The sequence below is a fragment of the Empidonax traillii genome, unplaced genomic scaffold, assembly GCF_003031625.1.
Source record: "Empidonax traillii isolate 1590-97213 ecotype Southwest subspecies unplaced genomic scaffold, ASM303162v1 scaffold622:size377785, whole genome shotgun sequence".
Taxonomy (NCBI): Eukaryota; Metazoa; Chordata; class Aves; order Passeriformes; family Tyrannidae; genus Empidonax; species Empidonax traillii.
In genome coordinates this window covers 341,725-361,394 of record NW_020955815.1, presented here as the reverse complement: position 1 = coordinate 361,394, position 19,670 = coordinate 341,725, and the positions used below count along the sequence as shown (strand labels likewise).

Sequence of the window (19,670 nt, the reverse complement as noted above, 5' to 3'; positions counted from 1 at the left end):
TGGGAACTACCAAGCTCTGTGCCTGGGAATATCATGGAGCAGACCCTCCTAAAAGCTGTGCTAAGGCACCCAGAGAACAGGGAGGTGATTTGGAACAGCCAGCACGGCTTCACCAACGGCATGTCCTGCCTGACCAACCAGTGGCCTTCTCTGATGGAGTAACAAGGGACAAGGGAAGGGCTATAGAGGACATTCATCTGGACTTCTGTAAAGCCTTGGACACAGTCCCCCAGAACCTCCTTCTCTCCAAGGTGGAGAGAGATGGATTCAGTGGGTGGACCATTAGGTGGATTAGGAATTGGTTGCATGGTCCCATCCAGAGCATCGTGGTCAACAGCTCAGAGTCCTGACAGCCATCAGTGACCGGTGACCAGTGGTGTCCCTCAAGGGTCTGTGTTGTGCCACTGTTGTTTAATACCTTCATGAATGACACAGACAAAGGGATCAAGGGCACCCTCAGCAGGTTTGCAGGTGACACCAAGCTGAGGGTGCAGTGACACACCTGGAAGATGGGCCCATCCAGATGGATCTGGACAAAAGCAAGAAGTGGCCCTTGGGAATCTCAAGAGGTTTAACAAGACCAAGTGCCCAAACAGCTCCACACTGCCATCAACCATTCCCACTCCACACTGGAGGAACCAGCCTACTCGTGCCCATCAGCAGTGCCTAAGCTCATATCCTTGCACGGCCCTGCAAACCCCCTGCCCTGCTGTGCTGCCCAGGCTGTGCACTGGCCACCTGAGCACCATGTCCATGGACTGAGGGCCTAAGGACCACACACAGGAGGAGGAAGGCTTTGGCCATGCACATCTTGCCCATTTTAACTTCAATTGTGTCTCCAGTGCAGAAACAGGGGAAGGGAAGAGCCCAGCCCCAGAGGAAAGCTCTGCATCCCACTCCGGGTCTCTGGTGATGCAGCAGAACAGAAAGCCCCAGCCATGTCCAGCCTGAGCAGCAGCAGGTTTATCCTGCCCGTCCCACTCCAGTATTTACTCTGCCAGCACAGGAGTTAACCCTCAGCCTTTAATGAGAACAGACCCGATGCTCCCAAGAAGCCTCTTGGCACAAGCTCTCATCTGTGCTTTAAATTCATGCCTCAGAAGGCCAAATCTGCTCCCACACTGCTGTTTGGTTGCTGTTTGCTGTGACTGCCCTTTTTGGCCAAAGTGCAGCTGAGACATCGACCTCACCACCCAGCACAGATGTGCAGGGCACACAGCACTCAATTAGGTTCAAATAGAGCCATATACGTTTTTCTGGAAAAGATTATGAAGAAAAGCTGTCAGTCCTGAATGCATATTCTCTCTAATTAATCCCATAAAAAAAAAATTAAAAGGATGGTTGCTTGGTAGCGTTGCAAGAACTGTTTTGTAATTAATATGACCTTCATCTCCATATGGTAATTAGCAAACATTTATGTTGCCATTAAAAAGACCATGTTCATTACATAACTTCACTTTTTTTCTATCAGCTAACAGAACCAGCAAAACCAATTTAGTCCAAGCCTTGAACTTTTGCAAATACTGCAAATAAATACATTCAAAACTACTTTTTTTTTTTTTTCTTTTTAACAGACACTTGCTGGCTGATGTGAAAAGCAGCAGAAGATGTTTCCTGAGGCTCTGGCAGGAACCGTGCACGCTCCTTCTCCTCCTGAGGAAACAGCTGGCACGGGGTGCTCCAGGAGCTCAAGCAGCAAGCTCCTGCTCACATCCTGGAGCCTTGAGTTACCCAGGATCCCACTCTGGGAAGTCTCCTGCCTTTCCAAGGGACCACAGACCCACTCCTGGCTGATGCACACCGTGTGGGGACAGTTCCAGCAGCCTCTCACCAGCTCTCTGTTCCCTCATCCGGAGCAGCAGTGCTGCCGTCTCCTTTCCAAAGGCCAGACAGGAATGTCTACAGAAAACACTAACATTTCACTGCTCATAACAACATCAATCTATTTTCTCCTCCTTGAAGCCAGATTGTTCTGCTCTGGGGAACACCAGTGGTCAGCATTTCTATTGATAGTTTCTCTGCTTATATTAATCCAAGGTTTCCTACGCTGTGTTTTTTTTTGCGTGCTGCAATCACTCCTACTCCCTGCAGTGACTCACCATTTAACTGGTTTGCTAACAGAGGACCTGATGTACCAGTCGACAACAACAACAAAAAACCCATTATCACAAATACTTGTTTTTCACAGAGGTGGGAGAACTTGTGCTAAGTCATTCAACAACACCATAACTGCAAACGCAGGGGAGAGAGATGAGCGAAACCAAACAGCTCACTTGCCCACACACTTCCCTGCTCCTCTAACACATCTGCGAGTGAAAAACCCCAGCCTTCCCTTAGTCTGAGTTCTGCTAATAACAGTTATACTTTGCAAACATGCATTTCCTGCTCCTGATGAAAGCTGACAGCTCGGGGGGGAACAGCACGGGGGGAATGACACCAAATGACTTGTGCTAATCAGTGCTTTCATCAGAGTATGACATGGTGTAAATCTAATCCAAGGTGGCTTTCTCTTTTACTTGCAAGCTGAACATCAACAACAACAACAAAAAAGCATTTACTAATTGGAAAGATGATATGAAAATGCTAATAAGTCTGTTAAGTTGACAGGGCTGGGAGAATCTACATTTTATGTATATGTCTCTCTAATAATTCTTGCACCATAAATGATTTAACTAGGACTAACAAATGAGAAGAATATTTGACTGAGAATTGCAGAAGAAAATCAAAGATTCTCAGCCCTCCCTAGAGCTCACCAAAGCCAAACACCCAACTTCTTCCATCTTTCTTCAAATTCCAGTAATTTTATTCCCCCACAAGCTGCAGGTTATTTCCCATTTCCCACTTGGTTTGGGCTCCCACGAAATGGCTCGAGTGCATGAGGTTGAAGAAATCCATGTACAGGTTGATTAAGCTGAGCACTGGGATGTTTGACTGGGACTCACAAACCCTGGATACTCACACTCAGCACGTGCAGCTGAGCACCAGGAAGGTCAGGTTAAGAACTTACCCCAAAAGAAACACCCATCTCATGCATAAACACTGCACAAGACTTCAAAGAAGTTGCCTTTTCTTTTTTTTTATTTTTTGAGGCAGCCAAAAAACATGTAGGATTGAGCCTGGCAACAGCAACGTGCTGTAAACTTATCATGAAAGCAGGAGAGAGAAACCAGCTACCAGCTGTGAAGAATATTTACAACTATAAATATTATATTTAGACTGGAGAGAGAGTAAATACCATGTTATGGAAATGCCTCCTTTATTGATCAGCTCATCAGAAAGGAGAAAGAGAGAATATAATCTGGCAGCTTTCAGCAGCACAGCATTTTGCTGACACTGAGAGTGTATTTTTGAGATACTGACTTTCCAGGAACAGCAACAGAGATCAACTTGCTGATGAACGAATGCAGTAACTTCCATTCCCACACCTGCAAGGAACACCTTGATACCACTTATTGTGGAAAGAATGCAACTTGTAGAATCAAAGAATCATGAAAATGTAATTTCTAGTGGTTTTATTTATTTTCACTCGATAGTATCTCTTAATACACCCATCCAGGGCAAAGTCCACATGGGATTTTTAAGTATTTTCCATCCTAAGAGCACCTCAGACCTGCCCTGCTGAGCTGAATCCATTGACACCCACTTGGAGCATCACACAGGAGGGGGATATGGTACAACAAACCATATGTACAGTAATGCCCTTCATTAAAAGCTCCAAGTGGAAAATAAATTTTCCCATTTTTTTCTGTGGTTTAAAAAAAAAAAGAAAAGAACCCACTGACCTACGTATGGAGATAATTGCAAATGCAACTGTCTCGTTTCAGTATGGTCTGTCCAACTTTTAGTGAGACTAAGAGAGATCGAAGTAATTAGGAGCTCGTCCAATAGCCAGAATTTTATGACTCTAAACATTACTTGGCCATTGCAGTGTAAATCCTCCCTGCTGCAACCCTGGGGAAGGGCAGCATCCAAAACAATCCTTTATTCTTTAAGGAATTAACTTTCTCTGGTAAAAGGTAGTACACAAATGTCAATATCCTACTGCAGTACAGCGGCATGAATGACACTGTGGATACATATCAGAGCCTTGGAAACACCGAGAGACACGGGAAACTGCCAAAAATCCCACTGTACAAATGAGATTGTTCAGCTATGGGAGCATCTGGACAACAAACCTCTCTTGCTTCTCCCCACCCCTCTCCCAAAAGCAGGACAAATGTCTGTGCAGATCTAAGTTCATTCTACAAATCCTGAAATGAAACTTTAGGAATATAGAGAGAGCATGTAACCTCCAAATTTCCAGGTCCCTCCGCTCTGGACCATCAGTGGCAAATGTCTCCTCCCTAAGGCAATAGGACACCCCAACTGTCATAAATCCAAGTGAAATCAAGGGGAAGGGAGGATAATCTGTATTGGATTTTCCAATACAGGATATTCTTTTATTAGTTTATCAGAAGAGAATGAGTTTGGCAAAACCATCTCTCATTTTATAAAGTCCTCTCCACAGCTGAGAACTCGACAGCTGCTGGGAAAGGTGTTGGGTCCCCCTCTGAGGCAAGACAGCTCTGAGCACTCAGGACTCATCACACTGGAATGCCCCATGGTTTGGGACATACCAGGCCAACTTGGCAGAAATCCTTGATGCTATGAGCCTCTCCCAGCGGTTTATTTAATCTGCATTGACAGTTCCCCACCTGAAACCAAAAGCAGGGCAAGATGGGAGAAAAATGTCACTGCAAAGTGAGCTGGGACTGCTTATCCCACCATGTCCTGAGGAGCCAGGTCAGTTGAAGCAGTGTAAAACCAGAGCAGAGCTACAGTCCAGCTCCCCACTCAGGAATGTTTCGTGAATGAATCAGCCTTCGTTTGTGTTGGCTGCACAGACCTGTCAAACAGGGCCGGCAGTTCCAGTGGGCGAGGAATCAAACGGCAGAGCCGGGGACGACTCCGGGAAAGGCTGAAGCAAAAGCACAGTGCAGGAGCACATCTTCACCAGCAGAACAGCTCCAGGCACGCCTGGAATACCCAGAGTAAGTGGAATTTAATTTCTGCCTTAATAATTCCTTTCTATATACATGAATTTTGCTTAAGAGGACATCAAATCCCATTTTCATTTGGGATGGCTGCATTGAATCAGCAAGCTGAATGGGAACTGTGTAATGCAGCTCAGCAAATGAAACGGGCTTAATTCTGCAGCCCAAGGCAAGAGCAGTCCCTGCATGGGTCAGTCCCCATGCAGGACTTCCCAGTTTGCAACCTGGTGTAGTGGAAGGTGTTCCTGTCCATGACAGGGGATGGAACAAGAGGATATCTAAGGTCCCTTCCAACCCAAACCAGTCTGTGATTCTGTGAAATCAGCTCAGGTAACTTCAAGCAACTCATCACCCAGCCCAGTCTTGGGACTCTCCCAGCCCTGTCTTGGGAGGGTTGGTTCTTATCAACCAGCTTTAATCCTTTTTGAAAAAGCAACCATTATTCGGATTTTTTTTTGTTGTTCCTTTCATACAAAAAATTATAACAACAAACTTGTTTGTCTAAAACCCCCAGAAATGATGGAATTCTCTTCTAGTTTAAAATACAAATAAATCAGGTTACCTAAATAAATCAGCCTCCCAGAGACCTGGGAAGAAATGAAGTTGTATTCGTGACTCGCCTCTGTAATGCCCTTCAAGGCTCCTCGATCACAGGTAATACAAACATTTATTGCCAAAAAACCAAAGCTGTAAACACATGAAAGCTTGCTGGTTTCAAGCAAGAAGCTGCCCCGACTGCTCACCGCTAAATCCCAATCAGGGATGGATTTTCCATGCTGGCAGAGCTCAGAAAAACACTCAGAAACCCAGTGTTCATCTGAAATGTTGCCATCGTGGGGGAGACAGATACCAGTCATTTTCTAGTGAAGATTTTCTTACCGCTGAACAGGGAAGCTGAGATTAAAGGTTCGCTATTCCCTACTGAAAATTAATTTTCTACAGTTGTTAGAAAACTTGTTTCTCTAGGAAAATGACTCACTTGACTAGATAAACACTTCTATCTCCTCCAGGAAAGCATGTTTCCTTGAACCTTGTGACCTTACACATTATACAGTTTAGTATCATCACAGAACAGTACTTGGCTTTTCATGCAATTTTAGAAGGTAAAATCTCAACTACCATTGGGAAAACATTTGAAATATTTTTTTTTAACTGCCTTAAAAAGAATTAACACACTTGTTTTCCACCCCCCCCAAACCTGCTACCATCTTATTAATTACCAGGCATGTTTCACGAGCACTTTCAAGGTGGAAAACAAAAGAATTGGGAGTAAAAGGAATGAAGTGGTGCATAAAACATTTTGTTGAAAACAGAAGGGCTTTTTTAGTTTTAAAACTAACTTGGATTTTAGTGTGTATTTCACACCTCCAGCGTGGACACAGATTATGCTGGTGGGACAGGCAGAGCTGCTCATACTCCTGCAACAGCCAAAGCCAAAAGGACTTCCTGATGTGAACAACTGAGCTCCCAAACCCCTGTGACCTCCCAGGAGGTGGGGGATGGCCACTCCAGAGCACCTTCCTGGCACCCCCTCAGTGCTCCATCAGACAGTCCATGTTTGCCCAAACCTTCAGCTGCTCCATCACTCACCCTAAACACGGGATCCGTGTGGGTCTGGGAGCACGGGGGGAAATCCAAGCCCCAGCCCAGGCTCCAGAAGCAGAGGGATGAAAGCTCTGTGTGAGCTGGAGCTGTGCAGCAGCAAACTGGGTGCCTCTACTTCAATATTTGGATGATAGATCCATATCCAGCAGGGATAGAAAAGTCCTTTAGAAAACACAATATTCAATTTCCTTTTCATGTCAGGGATGCAAGCCAGGCTTAGTACCTTAAAAACCTGGTGCTGCAATAATCTCCTCTGCTTTTTTTCTTCTTTTTTTTTTCTTCTTCTTCTTTTTTTTTTTTTTTTTTTTTTTTTAAATGAGGAAACGCTGCTTTCATTCCTCTCTGAGAGGGCTGATCTGAGCGTACAGGCACTGATGACACCAGTGCTGCAAAGAGTTTTTTGAAGGAAGCCAAAACCAAAGTGCAAGAGATTAAAGAGACAACTCCCTCACAAGCCAAATGATTAAAGCCTTCGCTCTTTGGAACAAGAATTTCCTTGAAATAATAAAAAACAAAAGGAAGACTAACACTGCTCCGGGTCTCCACCAGTTTACGCTGCTGCGTTCCACACTTTTTTTTGGAGTTCTCCACTCCCATTGGACACCCCCTGGAAATCACTTATGGATACAGCAGGATCTGAAGCAGGGCCACAGCTGTAATATATTCTTTGGCATTTCCTTCACATGCAAAACATATTAATAGGAGTTTTCTTTGGGATCTGGATTATGCTGCAGTGAAGTAGAACCATCAACAGGCTGGAATAGCCAAGACCTAACCCTTGTAATTCAGAGAGAAAGTTCTTGTGGATTCAGGATTCTATACCTCCCTGCCCCAAGCTGAAAAAGAAAATCTTCTGTTTGAGTATCTGAGCAAATTTCTAAGTGCCTGTTTGCCAAAGGACAATTTTTTGCGCTCTGTAAAGGTAAGATTAAAAACATCCAAGTGCTCATCCTGCAAGCAGATCTGCTCTTTTGCTACCAAACATGCAAGAAATGCACAGCTGACATGCATTCCCCGCAGGAATTCCTCATTACATTACCATTTGAATTCTTCTTTGCAAAACTGCTATCTTCAGGAAAAATGTGTTTATTGTGAAAACACCTCACAAACAGGGACAGTTAAAGGGAGGAAAAATACAGAAAAAGAGGGTAACCTCTATATTGTAACAAAACCAGCTGAAAGTCCTCTCCTCTGCAAAAGAGCATTGCCTGGTGAGAACAATTCTGTTCTTCTCTTGGTAACATTACTCTGTCTCTTTTAATACACTCTTCATCCATTAACTTTGACTCCCCATGTGTCTAATTCACAGCTACACACCAAACAAATTATCTGGCATTAAAAACATCTCACTCATTTCCTCTTTCCCCACCTTCACGCTACATCTTACAAAATCACTTTGCAGTGAGATGTCTCAAGGAATCACTAATTTCTGTGCAGGGGGCTGGTGGGAAGGCAGATTCCCTTTGCATGACACAACTGTCCCATGGCCAAGGTTTGCATTTGGAGGATGTGACTCAGCCCAGCACCCCAGCTGAGAGGCAGCCCCCCATCTCTGCCTACGAGATCAACAGGGAGATGCTGCTGATTGCTGTGCTGTGGTGCTTTCCCTCCTCCCCCATCAGCACAGCCTCCCACATCCAGCTAAGAAATGACTGTAGGAAAGTCCACTTAATCACCTCCGAGCTTCATTTACATTTCATATCCATATCTCATCTGCCTAGCTCCACCCTCTTTACAGCAACTTCTCAATCCATCACCTTTTTTTTTTTTTTTTTTCTCTGCAATCATCACTTCTGTTTTTAATTTACACTGTGTTCTCTCCTCAGGAATTCTGCTCAAGGGGGGCACATGCAGAGTGAATAGCACTGGTGCACCCTTGAGATGCAGGACAATTTCTGAACCTCCTTGCTCCATTTTTTGTGGACCTCACACCATCATCTGCAACCTCCTGTGCCCAGCCACCACCTGTGCTCACGACCACTGAGGTGCCTGTTGAACACAAATGTATTTCTTCTCAACATGCCCACAAGAACATGCCAAAATTACATCACTGGCTTCCTGCAGCTACAGCTCAAACTCTTCCCTGGCTCCTCCAACTCTTTCACTTCATGATCATCAGGTTATGGGGCAGGTTTTTTTAACTTGTTTCCATCCAACCAGCATCACAGCTGCTTCCTCTACACAAGGATGTGGGGTTTCTCTCCAATAACTGCGACAAAGGAGCAGATCTGTCCTGCTGCTTGGTGGCAGTCACACCAGTACAGACCACAGCACACCACCCACACCAGCCAGGTCACTGCTGCTGCTGCACCCACCGCTCCTCCAAATCACAGAGCAGGGGCTGGGAACTTCCCTCAGTCACTGAGGCAGGGGAGGTACCATAGGAATGGAGATGTTCTTTGAAACTCTACAAGGACAAATCAGAGAGGGGTGAGGACTGAAACCATCCCAGCTGAGCCATATCAGACACACTGACACAATCCCTCTGCTTCAAGACCGACTCAACCCAGAGAAATCAACTCCATCACCTTTGCAAACTCACACAAATTTTAGTGGAACAGGACAGACTGGAGACCCCAAAGCAAGCCCACCCCTTCACCCTGGCTCTTCATCAGCCATATAGTCCATGTATGGCTGTAATTCAGATGGAACAAACTGCAGACCTCAGAGTAGGAAGCATAATGGGACCACAAGTGACAACAGGATTCACTCCTGGTTCTAGCACTTGCTCCCTGCACAGCTTTAAAAAGTCATCTGAGCTCTCAAGACAAAGTGCAGAGGTGCCAACAGGGCCAACAGATCCAGTAAGGAGCCTGCTGGTCTTTCCAAAAGTTGAGGTCCTTTACTCAAAGGTTTTGACACCAACTGAGCATAAAACTAAAGAAGGGAGGAATTTCAAAACAAAACAGAAACAGATTATGCCATTTCAGCTAAAATGATGTTACAGTTCCCTGAACTATGTAAGATCCCTGAGTCTGAACAAGATAGCCTGAACTCCACAGAGAGTCTGGGCTTGTTCAGAATGTCTCCACTCTAATGTGGAGCCAAACACAGCAACCTTCAGAGCAGCCCATCCCTAGGGAAGGAGGGCTGTGCATGGAATCACAATGCAGGACTTGCACATCGTGCCTGAAGAGCAGGGAAATGTAACAGCTTCCCCAAGCTTGAACATAACTGACCCTGCAAAGAGAAAGGGAATCAATGACTTAACATTGCCTGCAAGGCGAGAAAGAGCCACTTCTGGGAGGTGAAGTTCTGGGTGGGCAGCTGCATTATGGAAAGCCAGCTGAGGGGGGTATTTTCAGGTCGTTATTTTTCATTTTGGACATGCCTTCAGTGGAAACATTCTTCCTTTAACCTTCACTTGGCGTATTTTCAGGCCACTGAACCAGCCTGTCCAGATCCCCCTGCAGAGCCTTCCTGCCCTCCAACAGATGAACACTCCCACCCACCTGAAGGTGCCCTCAATCCCTTAAAAACACTAAACTGGATTGGCTCCAATGCTGAGCCCAGGGAACACCACTTGTGACTGGCCCCAGGAGGACGTAACCTCCCTCCCCACCACTCTCTGGGCCCAGCCACCAGCCTGTTTTTACCCAGCAAACAGAGCACCCATCCTGTCATGGACAGACAGCTTCTCCAGGAGAAGGCTTTACTGAATTCCAGCTACACTACATCCACAGCCTTTTCCTCACCCACCAAGCAGGTCACCTTGTCCTAGAAGACTCAGGTAGTCAAACAGGACTTGCTTTTCCTAAACCCGTGCTGGCTGGGCCTGATGCCCTGGTTGTCCTGTACGTGCCATGTGATGGCAAATGATCAAACAGTCAAAATGATCTGCTCCATGACCTGTCCCAGCAGTGAGGGCAGGCTGGCAGGATCCTCCTCCTGACCCTGCATGGAGATGGGTCACGCTGGCCAACTTCCAGTCACCTGCTGAGCCAGGACTGATGATAAAAGATGGAAAGTGGCTCAGTGAGCGCTTCCACCAGTTCCCTCAGCACCCTTGCATGGATCCCCTCCAGTCCCACGGACTTGTGGTGTAGCAGGTCACTGATCAATTCCCTTTGGATTATGGGGCTTTATCCTGCTCCCTGTCTCTGTCTTCCAGCTCAGGGGGCTGAGTGCTCTGAGGACAACAGGTCTTGCTATTGAAGACTGAGGCAAAGAAGGCATTAATTGCCTCAGCTTCTTCCTCGTCCCTTGTTTCCCCCTGCATCCAAAAAAAAAAAGGATGGCCCTCCTTTTGCTGCCAACGTTTTTATAGAAACATTTCTTACTGTCTTTTATGGCAATAGCCAGATTAGGTTCTAGTTGGGCTTTGGCCCTTCTAGTTCTCTCCCTGCATAACCTCATGACATCCTTGTAGCCTGCCTGAGTTGCCTGCCCCTTCTTCCAGAGGTCTAATGCGGAGCATTAGAGGAGATTTCTGTTTACTGCTGAGTTAAAGGTCAGGAATGGAGGCTTCCTCCCTTCCCCATCTCTCCCCTCCTCTCTTCTGTGAAGAGACTAAGGCTGCATAATCTGCTGCGTTTGTTTTCATACAAGAGCTGCTTTTAAGCACTGCCCTGATGATCACACAAGGGTAAGCAGATGAAATCCAATAAGTGGCTCTACAGGACAAGACACATGACGAGACAGCCTGCCAGACTCCTGCTCTAATGTACACGCTGAAAAGAAGCTTATGCAGAGCCTGGGTAAAGAACGCTTTGTTAGGGAACACAGGCAGCTCACACTGCAGTGTCTGTTCTCCATTAGCCATCCATTTAAAAACACTTCTGATTATTTTGGAAGTACTTGCATTGCCCTTTCTCGAACTCAATATTTGCAGTTAATTGCATAACTAGTGCACTTGCCTGCAATTTAAAAGCACATTAAACCCAATTTTTATTTAAAACAGCCATGTTTCCACTCAAGCACTGAAAATATCAGCAGATCCAGCAGACAGTGTTTCAAAGCAAGACACCTCTGCTTCTGAGAGCGTACACGTGCACTTCACTGTGCCCAAGTGACTAAAATAGGACAGAGGACATGGCCAGACCGACCAGTACCTTCAGGGTTAAAGAGGGAACCAGCCATCATGTGCTTTTTCTGCAAAAATCTAATCTAAGAATGCACTGCACAACAACAATGGGCAAGGCACTATGCTCATCAGTCCCTATGCTCATCTAAGCACCCTTTCACACCTTTTAGGGAAGGCTGTCTTCATCCTGCTCATTTATCCTGCTGGAGGCCTGGCTGCAGCCACAGTGAAAAGCAGAGCATGAGAAAAACAAACTCCTTTTTATTTTTATGTGTCCATTTATATAAAACATAACTTTCCAACCTTATCAACAGGATTTATGGGGTTTATTCCTTGCTTTTATGAGAGTGTTTAACGTGGGCAGGGCATCAGCATGACTGGCAGACACCATCCCACTGTCTGGCACTCCCCTCTGTCACATTCAGGTGTGGGCCCTTCACCGCTCGGTGGCTTTGCTGGAGAGATGGCACCTCAGAGCCCCAGCAGAGCCTGCTGTACCCCACCCTCTCCTCTCTCCAGCCTCACCTTCCAGAAGCTCCTCGGCATTCCACACACACAATCCTCCACCCCAGCAGCCCCTCCGTGCTGCAGGCTTCCAAAATCACAGCCAAACAAGATTTCTACGGGTGTCACCTCAAGCACTCGTAAATCTCCCCCTGGAAACTGGACTGAAGCGCTCACGTTACTGGCTCGGTAGAGTGGTAAGTTTGGTATTTACTGGTGACCTGGTTTTTTTCCTTTTTAAATAAAAAGTGCCCAAAACGATCAGCTTTCAATTCAAGCTCACCCAGCCTGTCTAGAAGAACCAGAATTGCACCAAATCTCACAAATACACAAAGGGAGGACCAACATCTCTGTCAATGGGCACGGCTGCAACAATGGCCCTGCTGCCACTCCCCCCCACACACACTCCTTTCCGGGAAGTTCTTTAGACACTTTATCATTTTAATTTGGAAATATCGGCACATTTAAACAAATACAACATAAATACGAAGACAAAGGACATTATGCTCCCCTGCAATATTAGTAGTCATTACGATGACTTTGCTTTCTTTAAATACTCTTCAAGTTCTAACATAAACGAGTAGAAGTGCTTAATTATGATACTGGATATTTTAATTCCTTTCAGGGGAAAAAAAAAAAAAAGAATAGCCTAGAGAAAGTCCAAGTATTGCATTTCAAAAGGATGCACTCCCATGAAGTAATTAAGATTTAAACCATGACAAGCTGCAAATGTCTCAGCGTGCTCTCTACAACTGCAAGCACCAGACAGGCAAAGGACCTAAGAACAATTTGGAAATTACTTTGGGGAATTAGGGGAGTTGCATAATCTGATTTAGTTGTTGCTTCTGTCAATAGAAAGATATGAAATGTCTTGAATTTTCATGAGAGTTTGAGAGTAAGTGGGAGGGGGACAAAAAAAGAAAAATAATCAATAACCTAATCTATAATTTCATTGATGGTGAGGGCAACAGCTTGTGCAGGGCAAGGGAGGGTTTGTTGTCAGAAGAATGATTTGCTCTTGAGACCCAATGCTATCTCAGCCTAAGTATATCAAGCTCTCAGTCAATGCAAAGAGGCTACATGTGCCTTACCAGGGCTCAGGCTGGTCTCTAATGTCCTGAAAGGATAGATTTGCAATAAAAATATGGGAAAACATTTACAGACATTAAGTTTACAAGATGACTCTGATCCTGTGGATTAGTGTCGAGTCTGCAAGTGTGCTGAAGCCTGCCAGGGAGAATAAAGCACTGTACTGTCCTTACACTAAGAGCAATTTAATTTGTATGTCCAGATGTTCATTTCAAGATTTTTATCCATTTTGAAGAGTTATATCTCCACTGCCTTGGAATAAAAACATAATTATGTGCAAGCCATTTACAAGATTCCTGTGGCAAATATTCCTAACCCTGCTGGGTTATTTTAGGGCAATGAAGCCATAGTTAATACAAGGGAGGAGGAATGTTTGACAAAACTATTGAAATAAATAAAAGGACTCGCTCAAAATGCATGTCAAACCATGTGAAAATGTGAAGGTTACTGAAGCCCAAGAGATCCCTCCATTTCTTGCCAGGCCCCAACTGTTGGGAACGCTTCTAGCAGCAAACTGTCCCACTTTGCATTTCTAAGAGGCTGAATCCCAAGAATAATAATGCACAGAAGATTGCAGCCCTTGGCTTTGCAGCCAGACAGTAATTCAGTGAACAATGCGGCCGGCCCATCAAAACATCCCTGCCAAGTTACACAAGTACCACTTGTAGGAAAAGCTTTCTACTCCAAAAAGAGACAGCGGAGGAGAATGTGCTGGCAGAGAGGGAGCCGATGTGAAGGGCTCGCCCCTAATCGGATGTTAATTAGAGCACCTCTCCCGCGGTGCTCGGGCTGCTGCTCAGAGGGGACGTGGAGCAGCGAGGGGTACCTTGCCGGGGGTGGAGGCACCCTTCTCCTGCAGCCAGGCCATGGCCCACCACAGCCCACCCTTCCCCACCATCCCCATGGGACGGATCAAAGGGGTTCCTCTGGGAGATCACTCTGAACACCAGGAGAGGCTCTAACGCAGCCAAGCTTGGTCCTACATCACAGAGTGAAAACCACCCCAAACAAGCTGCAAATTACGGTCTTTTGCTGAAAGTGAAAGGGCTTTGAACAGGCAGGGCACTGATCCAAAGGGTGATAAGAAGCCTCCCAAGGATACAGGGCACATTTTAAAAGGAAACAAAGATAAGTGTCTGCTATTTTAAGAGTCACCCGCCCCACCAAGTCACTAAATCGTTTGGGCTGGGTTTTTTGAAGGCCTTCACTCACCTTTCCTAGATTCTTTCCTCATTTTTGGCTACACAAATGCAGGTCAGAGCAAAATGCCTTTGTAATTCCGAAGCAGTGCCTCCCACTGTTCCAGAGCTCAGTTCCTAAATCACACCAGCGAGGGCTCCCGCTGGGATGCGGAGCGCTGGGATGAGGAGCGCTGGGATGAGGATGTGTGCTCTGCACCTCCTGGTCCAAGGAGGAGATCCAGAACATCCCCCCCATGCCAGGGGCTAACCGAGGCACGTGGCCAGAGGCTGGGATAAGGCCATCATCAGGCTGTGCCCGTGGAGCTTCCCACTCTGATCCCAGCTCTGTGCTTGGGCCCGGCTCAGAGGGAGGAGCACAAACACCGCTGGATCACCTGGAAGCTGCAGTTCTGGGAGGGGATGACAGAGGCACTCACACACCACACCTCGAGCTCATAACACAAACCCACTGCCCACAGTGGTCCCACCCCTGGCTGTCCCATCCTGGCCAGGCTCCCGTTGCTGTAGGAACTGGAAGACAAGCACAATGGTTTGCAACCACTGATACCACCATTCCCACAGCAAAGGACTGCAAAGCACAGTTTGCTTTCCTCTAGGAAGGACACCAGGGCCTCAGCTGATAAAGAACTGAAAATAACCCCAGAAATCCACAGCTAAAGGCACACAGGCTTCAGGCTGGGTCTGAATCTCTGGAGGCTGCTCACCATTTGCTTCAGATCACACCATTAGGTTTCGCTACAAAGCTCCGAGGGGGTATATTAATCACCTTTGTCTCTGGTGCCCTTTAGCTAATGACACTTCATGCAATCAGGGCCTCGGGTGCCCTCCCCTCTGAGAAAGGTGCTTGTCCTGAAAGATGGCTTGAAAATGTACCAGAAACACCAGTTTCTAAATCATGTGGTCTCCAGGAGAAAGGCAAAGCAAAAAGAAAGGACATAGTAGCTGGGATTTAGGAGAGACCAAACATAGTGAAATGCAATAAATATATTGCGTTTACTTGCTGTTCCACTTGATTTTTTGCTCACTTTGGCTAAGATGAAAAGAAAATGGCCTTGAGCTGGCTCTGCTGTGCTGGGCTAAATTACAGCAGCAGAACCACTGAAGAGCAGGACAGTCCTCAGCCTCTCTGCTCTTCCCCTCTGGAAATTCCGTGCTGTGAGTCAGTGCTGAGCATGCAAAGGGGGTAGAAGCAAGGGAATTATTTGACCTTGCATTCAGAACCAAACACCCTCAGCGCAGCAGACTGTAACATTATGTCACCTTGCTACCAGGTGAAGATTTGTAAATTAGAATCTCAACAAAAGGGAAATCACCACTCTGATGTCAAATAAGAGGGTTTTTTTCAGGGCAACTATCCTTTTGACATGATAAGGCCAATTCCCAAACAAAGGTGTTTGAAAGGAGTTTCCAGGAAATTCTCTTTCAGAAGCATCAGCCCAAAGCAGAAGTGCTTCAGTTTCAGGGTCCAACCTGCTTGGATCAAAACAATAAATTAACTCTTGCGTTATGCCCAACATCTGAAACACAAAATACATCCCAAAATGAGCACAACCTCCTTTTAAAAAAAAAAATAAAACAAACCCAAACATAATTGTGCCAACACAGAAATAAAAATATCTTGGGAAACTGTCAAAGCAGCCATCTGGAGACTCCCACCACAGCAGCAGAAGAATGCAGAAGGCGCTAAAAGGTACACACCCCATCCCTAATGCCCTTCTCCAAAGCACTCAGGTACAGTGGGGTGAGAACAAACATCATCAGCTTTCTCACGTGGCAGAGCAGAATCTCTGCAAGTCACACAACATCCACCTGAACCCATCTGCACCAGCCAGCCACGGCACGTGGTCAGCAGGAACAGGTACCACCAGCCATGCTTCTGCCTCCCCAAGGAGCTGGATGCTCCTTCCACCGGTGAGCACCAAACCACCCTAATTCACCACAGCCCCGGCTCCCTCTCCCCCAGCAACGGGCTCGAAGAGAGACAACTGAACTCAACAGCTGCACTTTACAGCTGTTCCTTTCTAAAATACAGAGGCCTTTTTTTTTTTTTTTCTCCCTGACACTGTGGGATTTTCTTAATAAATATTCAGCATCCTCACCAGAATAAAATGGGAGTGAAAGCAAGACCGCTTGCTTTTGGATCTGCTCCGTGCCTCTATTTTTCTATGTAACCTGCTCTAAAAGTATAATGATCAGTATTAAATCCAAGCTTGAAGGCAAAGTACTAAAGCCCAGGACAACAGTTTCATTTCTGCGAGGATGAAGCATGAAAATTCAGTGACAAATCCATTTTTCTTATGCAGAGTTGTGGCTTCAGAGCATTTGTAAAGACAGAAGAGGCCAGCACTGGGAGGATAATAAAACTATTGGGTACACTTCTAAATCTCTTATAGGTAGCACTCCATCCTCTTTAAAGGAAACAAAATCAAAAGGCCCCCCAAAAGAGAAAAAACTGATGTAAAATCTGTCAGCATATTTTCTGTAGGAACACACAAAATAACCAAGTAATCCACTGCAGTCTGCAATCATGTAAACATTAAATCACTACAGAAAGCGCCCTCTTGCATGGGAGTTTGGTGGATTCTCATCAAGCAGTGCCAAGAAAAATGGCTCAATATATGGGTGATGTTATGGGAAAACAGGAGGCCCCTCAGTCCAGAGATCACGACAAGGTTCCTCCAAGAAATAATAAAACTCCCTTGTTGATATATAACAAGTATTACAGTTTCCCCCTTCTTCTGCTTCCCCACAGTGATGTGGAACTGAAGATGCTCAATGTTCCCTCTGGAATACTGCACTGGGCTGTGCACCTCTGGTGAACTTGCAGCATGTCAGAAGTACAAGTGAGTCTTCACAGCACATCAGCTCAATGGACCAAATAATTCAACGGCTCTTCTGCTCCTCTACAGAGCGTTTAACAAACCCAGAAAACACACCATGGGAAAGCAAATCCCCACATTTCTCAAACACACCTCGTCAAAAAAACACATCTGTTCTGTAGGTGAGTCCCCAGCTGACCCTCCCAAGCAATGCAGGTGCTTCTGACTCCTCTGTGTTGCACAGAATCATTTTAGGGAGCACAGTTTCTGAGCTGGGCAAACAAGGGCCTGGTCCTGCACCTCAGGCTACCACAAGTGTCACTCGGACTGCCCATGGTCCTAAAAGCATAACCCCCCTTGAGTGCCAGGTGTGAGACATCAGGGCTGTGCATCTCCTGGGTCACACCGTGCAGAGCAAAAGGATGCTCAGCAAGGCTTTACAGGGGCACAAAGGACAGTCCAGGAACAAAGACAGACTCGGGAGGTTAGAGAGTGATTTTTCAGCTCTCTTACAGACTTACTGTAAGGTCTCATGGAAATTGCCTCCTTCTCATTTCTGCAAGGGGGGAAACTCTGCCACTTTGGACACCTTGGCCTACGAGAGGCTGTAAGCGTGGAGGGAAGGGACCATCTCTAATGGGAAGTTTATCGACAGTGCAACAACACAAACAACCCAGCGTGTGCCAGGTCTGCACTTGAGTGGAGCCTGGGTCCTCATTAGTGGACACATCTGAGAGCTCTGGCCTAACATCTTCCACCAAATCAAGCAGCAAATCAACAGCAATTAGAGCCATGCTACGGAGACAGGGGTTTAACGTGCTTTTCATTACTGTTTATGGCTGTCTACAAACTGCAAAGCTGCACAGATCCACTGTCTGAAAGAACAAAGCCATACATCCTGTTAGAAATTTCTGATTATTCATTAATGGATAATAACAAAAACATTTAGTGGGAAGAGGGGGAGGGAGTACCCCTAAATCCCACACAGCCTGAGCCCCACTGGCATCACTGGAAAACCACTGAATATCATTCAAGGTCAGGAGCTATCTGAAAAAAAATAACCCCAAGAGAGTCTGGAGAGCATTTTTTTCCCCCTTCTCTTTTCAAGACTTGTGTTGTGCATAGAAAAGCAACCTTTGTGCAAACCACAATGAACGTTTGTCCAGCCTGAAACGCATCCCACATCCAGGAGCAGCAGCACATACGCTGCAAGTCTGGCATCAGAAGTGAAGCAGAAAGCTGGGGGCAGGAGCCAGCACAAATGCACATCACTCCTTCCTCACAGACCAAGAAGAGGTCCAGTCTGTTCCTCTACCTATTCTGAAACATTTTGCTATTCCCTCCTTCAGACATCCAAACATGCAGCTTAACATTTAGAGGAAGATCCTATTACAGGATAAGAAGGAAGGAAGATTGTCTACATATGAATTTACTCTCAAGAGCTGTTTATAAATAATTCCACATGTGGATACTGCTCATTGCAGAGTAAAACCAGCTCGTTCTGGTTTAGTTAAACCCATCTTGGAACTGCAAGACCCAAATCTCTTTTTTGCATTTGTTTTATACTGACATCACTTCGATGACTGCAGAGTGACTCCTTAAACCGACCCCAGCTGCACTGGCCCGTCTCTGGGTATGCCAGAGCAGGCACCACTGCAGGTTGGCTTCCCCAGCACAAGCTGCTCCACTTAAATCACTTCTGCTTTTAGCCTGATAGAAATAATCCCCCAGCAGAGCTGACTTCACCCCTCGGTCACCCCAGCACGAGGCTGTGCTGATTCCAGCAGAGTCACTCCACATTTAACACCACAGCACTGGGAGGGATCCTGCCAGGGAGGGGGGAGCAGCCACATCAGTCCCATCCCTGGGAGAGCCAGGAGAGTGCCCCGGGGCTCTGGGACAGCCAGGCCGAGGGGACAGAGGCTGCTCCTGCCACCCAGGTGTATTTTTGCACCTCACTTAATCCCTGCTGAAGTAAGATCACAGCTAAGGCTGGTGAAACGAGGACATCTTAAAGACATATGAGGCACCTCTGCAGCCTGTCTTAGTATCTTAATCAGCACACTGAGATCAGGAGACTCTATTTAAGAGTTCCTGCCTTCCATCGAAACATCTGCTCCGCTCTGGAGGGGCAGCAAAGGCACCCCAATCCCTCCTGGCAGAAAGTTCTATTTACTTCATGAATTTTTGAAGCTGCCTCATGAATTAATGCACTAAAATAACTTTCACAGAGTCCTCATTTACACATGCTCCCTGGAAATATTGGTAGCATTTAAAATATACACCTAAAAATAAACCAAGTGAACATTTAACAATCTCATTTGGCAACAGCCTGGAGGAGGAAGCCCATGTTCACAGTGGGGCTCAGCACAGTAGGAAGCAGTGTGAGGGGCTG

General features: G+C 46.1%; 1 long non-coding RNA gene across 1 annotated transcript in view; it reads right to left on the bottom strand.

Moving 5' to 3' along the window:
* Positions 1–1,009: 1,009 nt before the first annotated feature.
* The window catches only part of LOC114065119, a 38,474-nt gene continuing 19,813 nt past the window's right edge, over positions 1,010–19,670 (bottom strand). Inside the window, exon 2 of the long non-coding RNA XR_003572877.1 lies at positions 1,010–1,256. This is a non-coding gene — a long non-coding RNA (uncharacterized LOC114065119). The remainder of the gene's footprint in view (positions 1,257–19,670) is intronic.